We start from the raw sequence: 14,315 nt of genomic DNA on the forward strand, positions 1-14,315 counted from the left end.
CAAACATGGACATGACTTTCAATGTGTGAATACCTGGCCAATTCCAGTGCATGCTTCTGAGGCAGCTGTGTTATAAGAAAAGGAACAGAGACCAGACCAGACACCAACAGTCATATACATCACCTGTCTCCTTCCAGGGGATGCGCTGTGCCATTCCAGAAATGTCAGAAAGAAGACCATCTGGAGTTAAAAATGGCAACGGTGGCAGCAGCAGCAGTGATGGCTCCTCTGGACTGCCCAGGTTTGTGCCGCAACTTCTCCATGGTCTGCTCCATCTTGGAGTGCTACGGGCCACTGCTAGACCTGCCTGAGTTGTGGTTCCCAGAGCTGGAGGGGGTGCTTCAGGCACCGCCACTGGACATCGGCCAGGGAGAAGTACCAGAATTGGTGAAACTCATTAAAGCTGATGAGGAAGATTGGCAAATCTATTACAGTAGACAGATGGGAAAAATATTTGATCAAAATATGCCAAGAATTTAACAACACCTGGGTATGGGAGATGGAGAAGAAGGGCTATCTTGAAATGAGTGTTGAATGCAAATTAGCACTCTTAAAGTATTTCTGCGTGTGTCAGTTTGATGACAATCTTAAATTCAAGAACATTATTAATGAGGAGTGTCACTCCCCCGCATGCAGAAGAACGACCAGGAACGCTGTTGATTCCCCTTCAGTAGGGCTGTATTACAAAGAATAAGAACAGCATATAGAAAAGTAAAAGAGAAAAGGAAAGTCCCAGCCAGTCCTTTGTTTGGCATATATATTCTGCTCAACCAATCAGTTCTTAGATCACGCGGGTGCCGTCCAATCATCCTCCTGTCCACGCTGCTTCTCTGTGTCGCATGCATTGCTTGGTATTTTCTCATCATGTCCTTGGTATGTTCTTCACTGCCTGTTATTGTACAAGTTCTTATCATTGCTGCCAGACTCCCTGACGCTGTCTAGAACTGCACAAGGTCAGGTCGACTGGTACGTACACTGTCCAGAGGGCTGTGGGAGAGGGCCCAGCCTCCCACAGATCCCCCTTCTTTATACATTTAATGGCATGGACTCGTGCCTGTCTTAGGTGCCCCGCAGTGCTTACTCTGCTTACCCATCATCAAGGATACAGGAAGCATGTCCTGTCCTCTGTCTTAGGTTGCTAGAGAAGCCTGCAAGTGCTTATCCGTCGTTGACTACCGGTCCACCCTAAGAACAGTGTAGAAGCAAATGGTTAACAAGGCAGTTACAATTTAGGAAGAGATAATTTGAGGCTTCCATGGTGTAGTAAGGCAGTGCACAGAGCATTTTCCCACAATGCAAGCTAAAATCACAACAAATAGCAACAATACCGCTCCTAGGAACAATTCTTTGAACCAAGACAAATCAAGTAACCAGGAGGTAAGCCAGTCAAAGAGACCAGGGATTCTGTCTTGGGTGAAGTGTGTTGCTTTTTCACGTAGTTTTTGTATTTCTAGAGTTATACTATGAGAATTATCCGTAAGGTTGAAACAATACATGTTTTTTACTTGATTACTTTTTTTTTATGATGAAGTAGTAGTAAGATAATCTATGGCTGCCCTATTATTTAAGATTTCCTATCTCAAGACCTGCTGTTCATTGTTGAGCAGTGATAACGCTTTGGAGGTGCTGTTGATATTTTTTACCATAGCACAGGCCAGTTTTACTACAGTCTTATAAGCACCTACTGCTAGGCCAGGGACTCCTACAAGAGAGAATGTCAGCGCATCAACCTCCGCCTTGGAAAACAAATTGACACTCGCATCGCACGACTCATCTAAAGCTGTCAACGCACGTCTCTTACCACGTACAGTTTGATTAACGGTTAGCAAATCAGGAAAGGGAAGGAAAACAGTTAGTCGGCTAAGGCAACAATGAGTGCCATCAGACATTAGCAGGGATATAATTAAAAGTGAAATTACCACAAGAGAAAAACCATCCTTTGGGAAGAGGGTTATGCCCTGTACCATAGGAAATCGAAAGGGTTTTGTTACAATGCAGACCATTACCCAAGTTTATACATTTTAAGGTACAATTTTTTATCTCTGTACAAGTGTTGTTCTTAGCGATAGCTATCCGAGGAGTCCAGAGTCGTATCCCTTTTGCAGGTAATTTATATGATGGGGTTCCCCAGTTATATGAGTCCTGATATGTAATGGTTTTATTAGGGAATTGAGAGAAAAATGTGAGATTCCTGATTTTCTCTGTTGGATGACAAATGGGAAGAAGGCATGAACCCAAAATGGTTCCTACGTGAAGATCTTGTTGAAGGCAAATGTCAGAACCTGTAATGTGTGCGAGGCGCATTCAAATACTGTCATACTCAAAGGAGGCTCCATGAATAATAGTCATACCACTACAGATCATCAGGCACAGAGTTATCTTCTCCCCCTGCCTCCACATCATCTTCAGCTACTGGTGGTTTTAGCAGACGGATTCTTCTTTCCGGAGCCCAGATGGGCTGCGTCGCTCCCTGTGGGAAAAAAAAAACACCTCATACCCTTCACAAGATCTGGAACGGGCCTTTCCATTGATTATCTTGTAAATCTTTTCACATTGTCCATTGTATTGATTCTTTATCCATGGTCTGAGTATGCATCTCTGCAGGGGTTTTACTCTTGCCTTTTTTGTTAAGAAAATTAATAGTATACAAGGCTAAGGCCAAGGCGTCTTTATTGGATATAGCCAATTCCCCTATCCCCCCTTTTTGTTTCGTTAGAAAAGTCTTTAAATAGGAATGTGTACATTCAATGAGAGCTTGATCTTGAGGATTGTAGGGGGTGCCTATAACATGGGTGATACCAAATTCTCGTAAAAAAGCGGCAAAGTGAACAGAGGTGTAGGCGGGACCGTTGTCGGTTTTAAGAATATGAGGCACACTCCAAGTAGCAAAAGTGGATAAACAGTGTTGAATGACTTGTTGAGTCCCTTCCCGTTGAGTGGCCGTAGCCATAACGACACCGGAATACGTGTCAACGGTAACATGTACGCAACTTTGTTTCCCAAAAGAAGGGATGTATGTAACATCCATTTGCCAAATGTGACCTGGCATCAGGCCATGAGGATTAGCACCCGTGGAAATAGTGCGCAGCTGGGTTGTTATGCATTTTTCACATGCTTGAATAATGTCCCTCGCTTGCTTCCTGGAGATGTGAAATCTGAGGCTCAGAGTATGAGCATTGACATGCCACTTAGTGTGGAAAGCTTGAGCTTGTTGTAAAGCAGAACAGGCCAATAAAAACCTGGAATAATAGTCAGCCAGCCTATTGCCTTTAGTAAGTGGTCCTGGTAATTGAGAATGTGCTCTAAGATGCCCTATGTAAATGGGTTGTTGCCGAAGAGTTAATAGGCATTGAATATCTGTTAAGTAAAGGTAAACAGAGGATGATTTGAGTATAAGGCATGGTGTGGCAAGTGTTTGAATCGCATTCACAACATATGCACTATCTGATAATATGGTAAGAGGGCCATCCATGTTTTTTTAACACTGTAGCTATGATAGCAAGTTTAGCATGTTGGGGAGAGGGAGAGGCTGTTAAAACAAAAAAATGGTGCTTGTTAACAATAGCAGTCCCTGTGTCTTCTTTAGCGCTATCCGTAAAGACAGTGGGGGCTCCCAGAATTGGATTTTTTCTTACTTTAACAACTCGTTTAATGGGAACCTGGGCATAGAAATTTACTAAAGGATGTCAGGGATAATGATTGTCTATCGTAATTTGCAAGACAAGGGCTAGATAAGCCCATTGCCAACATTCCCTTATAAAAGCTTCTATAGCTTCATGAACAAGAGGCACTACACAGTGGGTAGGAAATTTGCCTGCAATTTTAACAGTTCTTTTGACTGCTATAAGTAGCAGATCAGCTACCGTAGTTCCTTGTGTGTATAGCACACGGGGAGCCTGTGAGTGCAGGTAAACAAACAACAGAAGTCCGCCTTATCAAATAATTGCAAAGGGATATAGTGTTTCCATAAACACTAAAATTTCTAAAGGTTCCTGGATATTGCATCTATTCATGTGTATAATTTTAATTTGGTTTTTAATTTTATTTAAAGCCATGCGGGCCTCTGCAGTCAAGCTGCAAGGAGGATTCAATTGAGCATCTCCCTCTAATATACGAAAAAGAGGCATCATGTCTTCAGTGGTCAATTTACAGTAAGGGCGGAGCCAATTGAGATTACCGCAAAGTTTTTGAAAATCATTGAGAGTATGTAATCCATCCATTGAGATTGCAAAATCTAATGGAGTTACTGTCTCCGGTGTGACCCATAGTCCTAAGTACTGAACTATGTCACCCTTTTGGACTTTTTTCAGGGCAACCTGTAGCCCGGCTTTCTCCAGGAACATCAACAAGAGGTCATAAGCAGCATAAAGGTGATTTTCATCGGGTGTAGTAATTAATAGATTATTCATGTAGTGATAAATTTGTATCCCGGAGCACTTTTGTCAAACAAGTTCTATAGCCCAATTAACATATAATTGACAGATAGTAGGACTATTAGTTATTTCCTGAGGCAGTACCTTCCATTTATACCTCTTGTTAGGGCCTTTATGATTAATGGACGGGACTGTGAAGGCGAATCTCTGTGTGTCCTGCTTATGCAAGGGTATGCTAAAAAAACAATCTTTTAAATTAAGGACTATTAATGGCCAATTTTTATGAATCATAGTAGGAACTGGGAGTCCTGGCTGCAAAGCCCCCATAGGCTGCATCTGCTGATTGATAGCCCTTAAATTATGTAATAAACGGTATTTTTTGGATTTTTTCTTGATAACAAAAATGGGTGTATTTTAAGGAGAAGTAGACGGCTGTAAGTGACCCGCCTGTAATTGCTGAGACACTATTTTGTGGATGGCAGCCAGTTTTTCCTGGGTTAGGGGCCACTGTGGTATTCATTTTGGCTTGTTATCAAGCCAAGTTAATGGCACTGGCTACAACTTAGTGACCCCTATGAAAAACCCAATCCTGTCTGTCTTTGTTCCCTTGGGGTTGAATGGAGTCCCATATGCCCTTTCCCTCCAGACCTAATCCACCTCCAGTATATTTTATTTTTCGCATTATGCACCATTCTGGGGAAGCTTCCAGTTGACAATTATTAGTTAATGTAAGTCCCAATTGTTCCAAAACATCTCTTCCCCATAAAGAGATGGGAAGAGTACAAACATATGGTTGTACACTGTCTTTATTTTCTTCCTGATCTTTCCACTGAAGAACCTGGGCACTTGGAGATGGGGCTGTAGCTGTTCCTAATTCTACTAAGGTGTTATCTCCTGGTTGTAATGGCCAGGATGGTGGGCAATTATTTTTAGCTATAATGTTTACATCGGCCCCTGTGTCTAACAAACCTTGGAAAGATTTTTCCTTGATTATTAGAGTCCACAGGGGCCGATCTGTTTGGGACATGGACAAGGCTGCGAATTTAATTTTTTGAGACCTATGGTCAATCTGGGCTTTTAATAACATTAAAATTTGTGCTATTGGCTCCTGAAGTTTAATTTGAGCAATTCCTTTTGTAGATTGCAAAAGCACCTTTATTCTTTCTGTAGGAAAATGCACAACCCCTGTAATTACCATGAGACCTTTTAAAGCATTTGTTGCTTTTCCTACAATAATTTTGAGCCCTTCCCTAGGGAGCATACCATTTTTGGCATCTACCTCAATAGCTTGCACCCCCATTTGAGGTGTTAAAATTGAATGCTCGGTGGCTCATAACTCTGTACAGAACATGCTTGAGCCTTTTGAGACTGAGGCACCCACTGATTGTTGTAGCCCCGGGGTGCGGGGGCTCACACTTCATTTTTTGACCTTAATGAACCTTGTGGGTTTCAGTGTTCCTGTGCAGTAGCAGGAGCCAAAGGATTTCCTGATCTATCAGATGTGGAATGGCACTCTCTGGCCCAGTGGTTGCCTTTGCCGCAACGGGGGCAAAGTCCAGGCTTCTTTTGGTTGCCTCCCCCTGTTTGCTCTCTAGCAGTGCCCTTTGATCTGTAGTTCCTTTTTAAATGTCCCTCTTTTCCACATTTAAAACATTTTGTTCTTTCCACGTCTCTCCTGAACTGTTGTGCCATAGCAACTGCTGCGTGTGCTCTTGATGCTATATCATCCATAATGTTTTTACATATTTTTAAAAAGGTGGGGATATTTTTATGCTGCCAGGGCCTAAGAGCCTCCCTGCATGTCTTATTGGCCTGTTCACATGCTAGTCTCCTCACAAGCGGCATTGCTTCTTCTACCCTTCTACCGTTTCAAAAATGTTTCCTGCTGTTTCCATAAGTCTATTAACAAAATTAGCATACGGTTCGGTAGAACCTTGCACTATTTTAGTTAAAATATGCCATATCTCTCCCTTTCTCGGAACCATCCTCCAAACTCTTCTGGCTAATTCTCTTACTTGTAATAATACTGCTATTGGCATACGAGCTTGATTGTCTGGATCCGTAAAATTGCCTTCCCCATTTAACATGTCTTCATTTCAATGTGGGTTTCCTATACTATGATTTTGCTTAGCTTGCTCCCGGGCTGTCTGTAAGCAGCAGACCAGAGAAGGAAGTCACCTCCTCCCAATATGGCCTTTGCTAGGTTCCTCCAATCATTAGGTATTAGTCCCTGTTGACCTATGTTTTTCAGCACTGCTTGTGTAAAATTAGCATGCGGGCCATACAGTTGCACGGACTGCTGTAATTCCTTTAAGAGCTTATGATCCGGGGGGGGGGGGGTCCATCCCCAGTTTCCCTGTTGATCCTGTAGGACAGGGAATACATGATTTGGTATTTGATATTTCTCCCAGGCGGGCCTCTGATAATCTCGAACACTGGGTCTAGTCTCTTGTCTCACTCGGTTTGATCCACTACATCTCCTCCTCCTCATCTTCCCAGTCCTCATGTTTGCCTTGCGTCTGTACCGAGAACGGTTCATTTTGTGTCAGTGAAGATTTTGGCAACGTTAATGGCCGATATCTGGGTGGATCATCCTCTATAGTTAAGTTAGCTAATCTCGTTAAGCTAGGATATATTTTTGGAATCTCTTTAGGGGCAGAAGAACCTTCTCCCTTTATTTCTGCCCCTTTTTCCTCTTTGATATTTTCCATGGGATCATTTTCTGCTGGCTGTCTATCTCCCCTTCCTGCTTCAGAGCCCTTGGCGTTAGTTTGGCTGCCTCTCCAGGATTCTTCTTGTACTTTTTCTAAAAGTTCACTCCCTTCATCAAGTAATAGAGCTATTCTATTGGTAGGGTCTTGTAGAGCCTGTTCCATTAGCTGCCAAAGTCTCAAGACCTCTACCGACTCACCAGCTGCACGGAGCTGTCGGCCTACTTGCCGCCATTAAGGCAGCTCTAAATCACCATACTCCACAAACCAGGAAGATGTTCTGGCTACAGCTCTCGTAAAAGCACAAACTCTCCGGCACACCGGGTTCTAGTCCCGGTCGGGGCACCGATCCTGTCCCGGTCGTTTAACGTTTCTAGACCAATATGGCTGTTAATTTCTGTACAATGCCAACTCAACACGGTAAACTGGGATACTTTTCTCAAAGTTGACAGCATAGCTAAAGTTTCCAAAAATTCAATTATATATATGTATATATATATATATTTATATAAAAAGACCAGTAATAGTAGTATGTTATGTATCAATAGCAGCAACAGCTTTTCCAGGTTCTGCAGTCATTTGAACAAAATTATAGAGACATCTAGCACACTCCATTAAAAAAAAAAAAAAAGAAAAAAGGTAAAAAAACAAAACCCCGAAAACAGCAAAGTTTTGTTACTGTCGTGGTACCTGGCACCATTTTTTTTTAATTAGCTTCTCAATCATCTGTAAAGAAAACATTCTAGAATAACATCATTAAAAACCGCTCTGATAAAGCACAGTCACTACTACGTATCATGAAGCAGGCACAAGATATTTTACATTCACAGAGGTTGTTTTCTTATTTTAAGAGTTTATTTGAAAGGCAAAGTTACAGAGATGGAGACAGAGGAGAAAGATTTTCCATCTGCTGGTTCACTAGCAAAATGACCACATAATCTGGGGCAGGGACAAGCCAAAGCCAGGAGCCTCAAACTCCATCTGAGTCTCCCACATAAGCAGCAGGGGCCCAAGTACTTGATCCATCTTCAACTGCTTCCCCAGGCACATTATCAGGGAGCTGAATCAGAAGTGGAGCAGTGTGGACTCAAACTAGCACTCATACGGGGTGCTGATATCAGAGTCAGCAACTCAACCTGCTGTGTCACATGATGGCTCCTGACAGTGCTTTTACAACTCATGGAAAGGGACATTTCCTGATGGATGTTTTATGTGCAGAGTTAAAATTAATTCTGGTTTACTTGTTCTTTTCTTCCTTACCACTAAAACTGTATCTGGAAACTAAACTCATCAGTGAAGTTTGTCATATTCCAGTGGTTTCTGTGAGTTCAAGTAAAAGATATAATTTAGAACCAGATAATGACTTTAACTTTGAGAAGAATGCATTTTTACTAAGATTGTAAAAGCTATTAGAGACAAAGGGATAAGAGAAAATAATAAATGATGTGAGTAGAATTGACATTTAGGAGGAGGAAAAAGTTGTACCCTTTTTGGAATAGACTGGATTTTAATTTATTTTACTATTTTAATGATTACTTAGGAAATCTCATTGCTGTTTACTGTGCCAGAAAGACACTGAAAACTGAAGATCTAAATGTGCTGAATTTATTTTGGAAAGTGGCTAAGGATAATCTCAAGTCAAAATACCAGCAGGCTACTATGTTAAGTGGTAGAGAAATGATGTTGAGCTAGAAAGACATAGTCCTTGGCTTCATTGAACCTACAGCAGAAATCAATCTATTCATTCATAAATGTAGAACTACAAAGGATTTTCAAATTGCTTTAGACAAAATGAATGACTTATTACTTGGAAATCTCAGATGGTAGTATTTATTTAGTGGGGTTTTAACTTTATTGCAAAGTAGAGACTACCTGCATTTTAGAAATACATTAATTTAAAAAAAAAAAAGAAGAAGACCATCTGCCAGGAAGTGATGCAGATAATGAGGGTTCTTGGAACCTGTGCCATGCAGTTGTCACTGTCAGCCTCCAAAATGATCTTTTCAGTAGACTTCTCTCATTTGTAAAACAGTTTGTCTCCAATATTTCATCACAGTAAAATTTTTTGCTAGTCAGATTCAGTATTTAAACGCAGCTTGGAAGCCTGTTGTCTTTAAATTAGTGAAGTAAACTAAGGCACATGGAAGCATTGAGGTACAAAATAGAGCAAGACCCATGAGCCCACTGCATCTCATGGAGAGCTTGTTACATGTTAAATGTTTGCTAACTGCACCAGATCCCCTTAAGTTGGGAGTGGGGCCTGAACCTGTGCATTTCTGACAAGTTCCCTGAAATGTGGTGCAACAGATGTGGGAACAGTGTGGAGAAAATGATTGTATGAAGGCCCTGACCTATTAGCTCTCTATGACACAGTCAATTAACAGGACAATTCACAGGACAGTAGTAGCCTAGCCATTGAACACTTTTGACACTGCTTCAACTTACCATGTATATCTGTTTAAAGTTACAATGAGGGGCTGGTATTGTGTGCAGTGGGTTAAGCTGCCATTGTGTTGCTAGCATCCCATATCCAAGTGCTGATTTGAGTCCCAGATGCTCTTCTGGGAAGATGGAAAACCTTGAAGATGGCTCAGGAATTCAGGCTCCTACCAGCCACATGGGAGATCTGAATGAAATTCAGCTTCCTTTGGCCGGCACCAAGGCTTAACAGGCTAATCCTCCACCTTGCGGTGCCAGCACACTGGGTTCTAGTCCCGGTTGGGGTGCCAAATTCTATCCTGGTTGCCCCTCTTCCAGGCCAGCTCTCTGCCATGGCCCGGGGAAGGCAGTGGAGGATGGCCCAAGTCCTTGGGCCCTGCACCTGCATGGGAGACCAGAAGCACCTGGCTCCTGGCTTCAGATCAGCATGATGCGCCAGCTGCAGCAACCATTGGAAGGTGAACCAACGGCAAAAAGGAAGACTTTCCTCTCTGTCTCTCTCTCTCACTATCCACTCTGCCTGTCAAAAAAAAAAGAAAAAGAAAAAAAAAAAAGAAAAGAAATTCAGCTTCCTGGTTTGTTGCACTCATTTGAGGAGTGAAACAGTGGATGCAAAATCTTTTTCTCTCTGTTTCTTCCTCTCTCTGACACTGCCTTTCAAATAAATAAAATAAATCTTTAAAAAAAGAGAAGTTAGAATGATTTTTTTTTTAAGAATCAAATTTAGTAAACAAGATGGTTGAGTCTGGCACCAACCAAATGTGCCCATGAAATTCATTCCTTTAGTGTCTGAGACTGAGCAGGGAATCAAACTTTCTTGATGGCCAAATCCTTTTCCTTGATGGCGCATGGTGAGACATGTGGTGACCCTATAGGAAATAGGCTCAGTTCGGCCTCTTAATTTCCCATCTGAGAATGGGACTTTGTGGGGATGAATGCAGAAATGGGCCAAAGGAGTGGAAGTGAGGAGAAAGCACATGAGGGAGGTACCCATGCAGAACAGAGGGGCACCTGGCACCTAAGCATAGGTGCAACACCCAGTAGGGCACTGATGTAAGACATGAAAGAAGGAAGCCCTACACTGCCCAAAATACTAGGACAAATACAGCAGGAGTGGAACCCACATTTGCCTGAGCTTGCAAGTGTCCATAGGCGCAGCTGGTGGCTGCTGCTCCAGGGAAATACTTATGCCAGGATGGCCACTGGCTTCAGAGTAGCAGGTGGTCCATAGTAGCAATCTTGGCCACAAAAGCAATCATAGCTTTGGTCCTGGCAGGATTCAGCTGCATGGCTGATTTTGCTAACAGTGCTAGGGTAAGGGGAGAGAAGCATGGTGGGCCCAGGACTGAGCTACTGATAGAGCTGTTGTTAGGGAATGGGGCAATCACAAATAATTCACTCCTGGAAAATGGTGGAGACTTTTGTGCTGCACTCAGTGTGCTCAAGATTTTGCTTCCTTTCTCCTTATCCTGCACTCTTTTTCTTGCTTATGTTTTATTTACACAGACCAAAGCTGACCAATATTCAGTAGCCAGTTGGATCAATTTTGGGACTTGTTACACCAGCAGCCCAATCAGAGTGGGGAACAGCTCTTAAAAGACCCCACAAACCTCAGTTCTTCACCCTCTATCTCAACCTCCCAGTCCCAGGTGAGCCTCTGATGCCTTCTGTTTCCAGTTCTACTCTAGATTGTCTTGATGAAACCCATTTTCCAAGCCTGGCTTTGCTCAATTAACACAGTGTTTTGAAATCAACCCTAATCATTGTGTATTCATCCCTTAATCTGTGGGGTGGGGACCCCACAACTCGATTATCCACTCATAAATTGGTGTACATTTGAGTTGTTCCCAGGCTTTTGGTTTTATGAATAAAGTTGCTATGAGCAATTTGGAATATGCTTGTGTGTACATGGATTGTAATTTCATGTCAGTAAATACCTAAGGAGTGGAATGGTGAGGGCCTGTGGTCAATGTCTCCCTAACCTTATGAGGTGGTGCTGCATGGCTGTACATAAGGGCTACACCACATCACATTCTAATTAGTACAGCAAGGGGATTCCTAATTCTCCACACTTGCACCAACATCAGTGAATCATGTTTCTCTTTCTGGATGATCCAGTGGATGTGCCTGCCCTCACTTTGGATTTACCCCATTCAGTCCTGGGACTTGGGGAGACAGTTCCAGGGTGCTCCCACCACATTGCCATGGCAGGAGGAAGGGCTGCTGTGAAGTCTACAGGCCTTAGAGACCAGGATATGCAGCCACCCAGGGCCACTGAGCAACAGCTGCCCTCATGAAGCAGTTCTGCTACACAAATTAGTGGGTGTCCTCACGAGAGAGAAGTAGGAATGAATTTCAGCAATACCCTGCAAACTTCAAATGCACTCTATATTCTTATAGTCAGAGTTCTTGGATGATGATGGCTTCAGCCTTGCAGACACCTGATTGGAATTGTCTTCCAAATGATACAACTCAGTAATTTCTTCTATTCTACCAAACACATAATTTTGTAGGTTGTCATATATAGAGACTAAAAGGGGAAAGTCAACAACCCAAACATAAGTGCTTGCAATGTCCAAGGCTTATCATTTCACACCTACTCCCCATCCTACCCAGGGCAATTGGATACAGCCTAGCAGGCTAGGCAAAGCTGTCAGTGGTAGTCATGGGCCATAATTTGCCAGCCTTGTGTATGCACAATATAGACTTTGAGCAATTTTTTCAAACTGAACTTCATATATGCTGTGTCATTTTATATTTCTCCCAATTATATATGTGTTGCTATTTTCTCCTCAACCTTGCAATGGAGCATATTATTGTGCTTTAGAATTTTGTTAAACACATGATTGAAAACAGTTTCTCAGAGCAGTTTTATTTTGCATTTCCCTGAAAATGTAAGTATCTTCATATGTTTAAAATGCATTTTGCCTATGTCTGTCAGCATCAGTGTATACACTTTTGTCTATAAAAGTATACCAAGTTTCTTGTGGGTAAATCCTTGTTCTTGTTTAAAAATAGAAATGATTTTGCTGCTTTTTCAATTATAAAATTATTATTGTAAGAGAAATGAGAGTAGAATGGAGAGGACACAGGATACAAACAGCCAAAATGAATTTATTCAAAAAGAAAAATAAATTTTCAGAGGTGACCAACTGGTGGCATGAACACAGATCAAACACATGGCAGAGGGCACAGTCCTCTAGTGGGCCAAGCCTTATATATCTTAGGGTATGTTAAGGGTCTAGACATGAGGTGGGGGGCAGTAGTCAGAGATGAGTTTCTTTTGCAGGTTTTTCAAGTTGTTTGTGTGTGTGTGTGGGGGGGTGCCTTACAAACCTGGAAAAGAGTGCAGAGGGTGGGGTAGAGAAAAGTACAGTGTGTGAGACTGAACTGGTCTCTTGAAATAATGCAAGTGTAAAGGAGTCCATCAGGAAAATTGATTTACTTTCAGGTAAAGAATCAAGATGGCTGAGGCTTATGTCCTTGTTCCATCAATCCTGACTCTGAGTAGAGACAGGGAGATGAGGGCACTGGTTTCTTTCTGGCTACTTTCTGCTGATATGGGGTGTTGATGTGGGTGGGGGTATCTATACTCATATTGATTGAAGATTGAAGAGGAAGAGCACTCTTGTGTTGTTCCTGTGTGATGGCTTGGCTATAGCAGTCATACAATCTTGTAAGGATTTTTGAAATATGTTAACTATACATAGTACAAATAGGAGCACTATGATTATGAGGATAAAAGGAGATATTAGAGACATTGCCCATGGTGGGAAAAGTGGCCAAAATGAGGCAAGGTTATTTTGGGAATACGTTTCATTAACACATTTTTTATGTGCTTGATCCCCTCTCTTGCCACCCTCAGCTTATTGGTGTAAAAGCAGTGTTCTTCACTCAAAAAGAGGTAAAGTTCTCCTCTTTCAGTGGTGAGGAGGTCTAATCACTGCTGGTTCTGGAAAACTACTGCCACCAATGAATCCACCTGGTCTTGGAGATGAGACAGTTATGTTATGGCTGAGATTTATGTCCTGTTCCATCAATTATGATTAGATGGCCATAGCTAAAACTTAAAGAATTCATAAAGAAAAGAAGTCTACTTATATTGTCACCCCCAGGGATACCCACATTTTACATTTATATGTCTGCTTTCCCAGCAATGTATGTATCAACAGGATTTTCCACAAAAACATGATTAATTTATTAAGTATTTGTTGTGCTATAGGTATTTCTTTTTTTTGCATTCAATTAACACGTCTTTTGTCTTTTTTATTTTAATTTTTTAATTTAACTTTTATTTAATGAATATAAATTTCCAAAGTACAGCTTATGGGTTATAATGGCTTCCCCCTCCCAAAACTTCCCTCCCACCCACAACCCTCCCCTTTCCTGCTCCCTCTCCCCTTCCAATCACATCATGATTCATTTTCAATTCTCTTTATATACAGAAGATCAGTTTAGTATATATTAGGTAACGATTTCAACAGTTTGCCCCCATATAGCAACACAAAGTGAAAAAAAATACTGTTGGAGTACTAGTTATAGCATTAAATAAGAGTGTACAGCACATTAAAGACAGAGATCCTACATAATATTTTTTTAAAAAATTAATTAATTTTCTATGCCATTTCCAATTTAACACCAGGTTTTTTTTTTATTTCCAATTATCTTTATATACAGAAGATCGATTCAGTATATAATTAGTAAAGATCTCATCAGTTTGTACCCATGCAGAAACACAAAGTGTAAAAACACTGTTTCAGTACTAGTTATAGCATCACTGCACATTAGACAA

At 41.6% G+C, this 14,315-nt stretch overlaps 1 pseudogene; it reads right to left on the reverse strand.

The window, feature by feature from the left end:
- The window catches only part of LOC133754462 (protein SET-like), an 87,769-nt pseudogene that overhangs the window by 34,169 nt on the left and 39,285 nt on the right, over positions 1–14,315 (reverse strand).

This window comes from Lepus europaeus, unplaced genomic scaffold (genome assembly GCF_033115175.1).
Source record: "Lepus europaeus isolate LE1 unplaced genomic scaffold, mLepTim1.pri SCAFFOLD_106, whole genome shotgun sequence".
In the NCBI taxonomy this organism is placed as follows: Eukaryota; Metazoa; Chordata; class Mammalia; order Lagomorpha; family Leporidae; genus Lepus; species Lepus europaeus.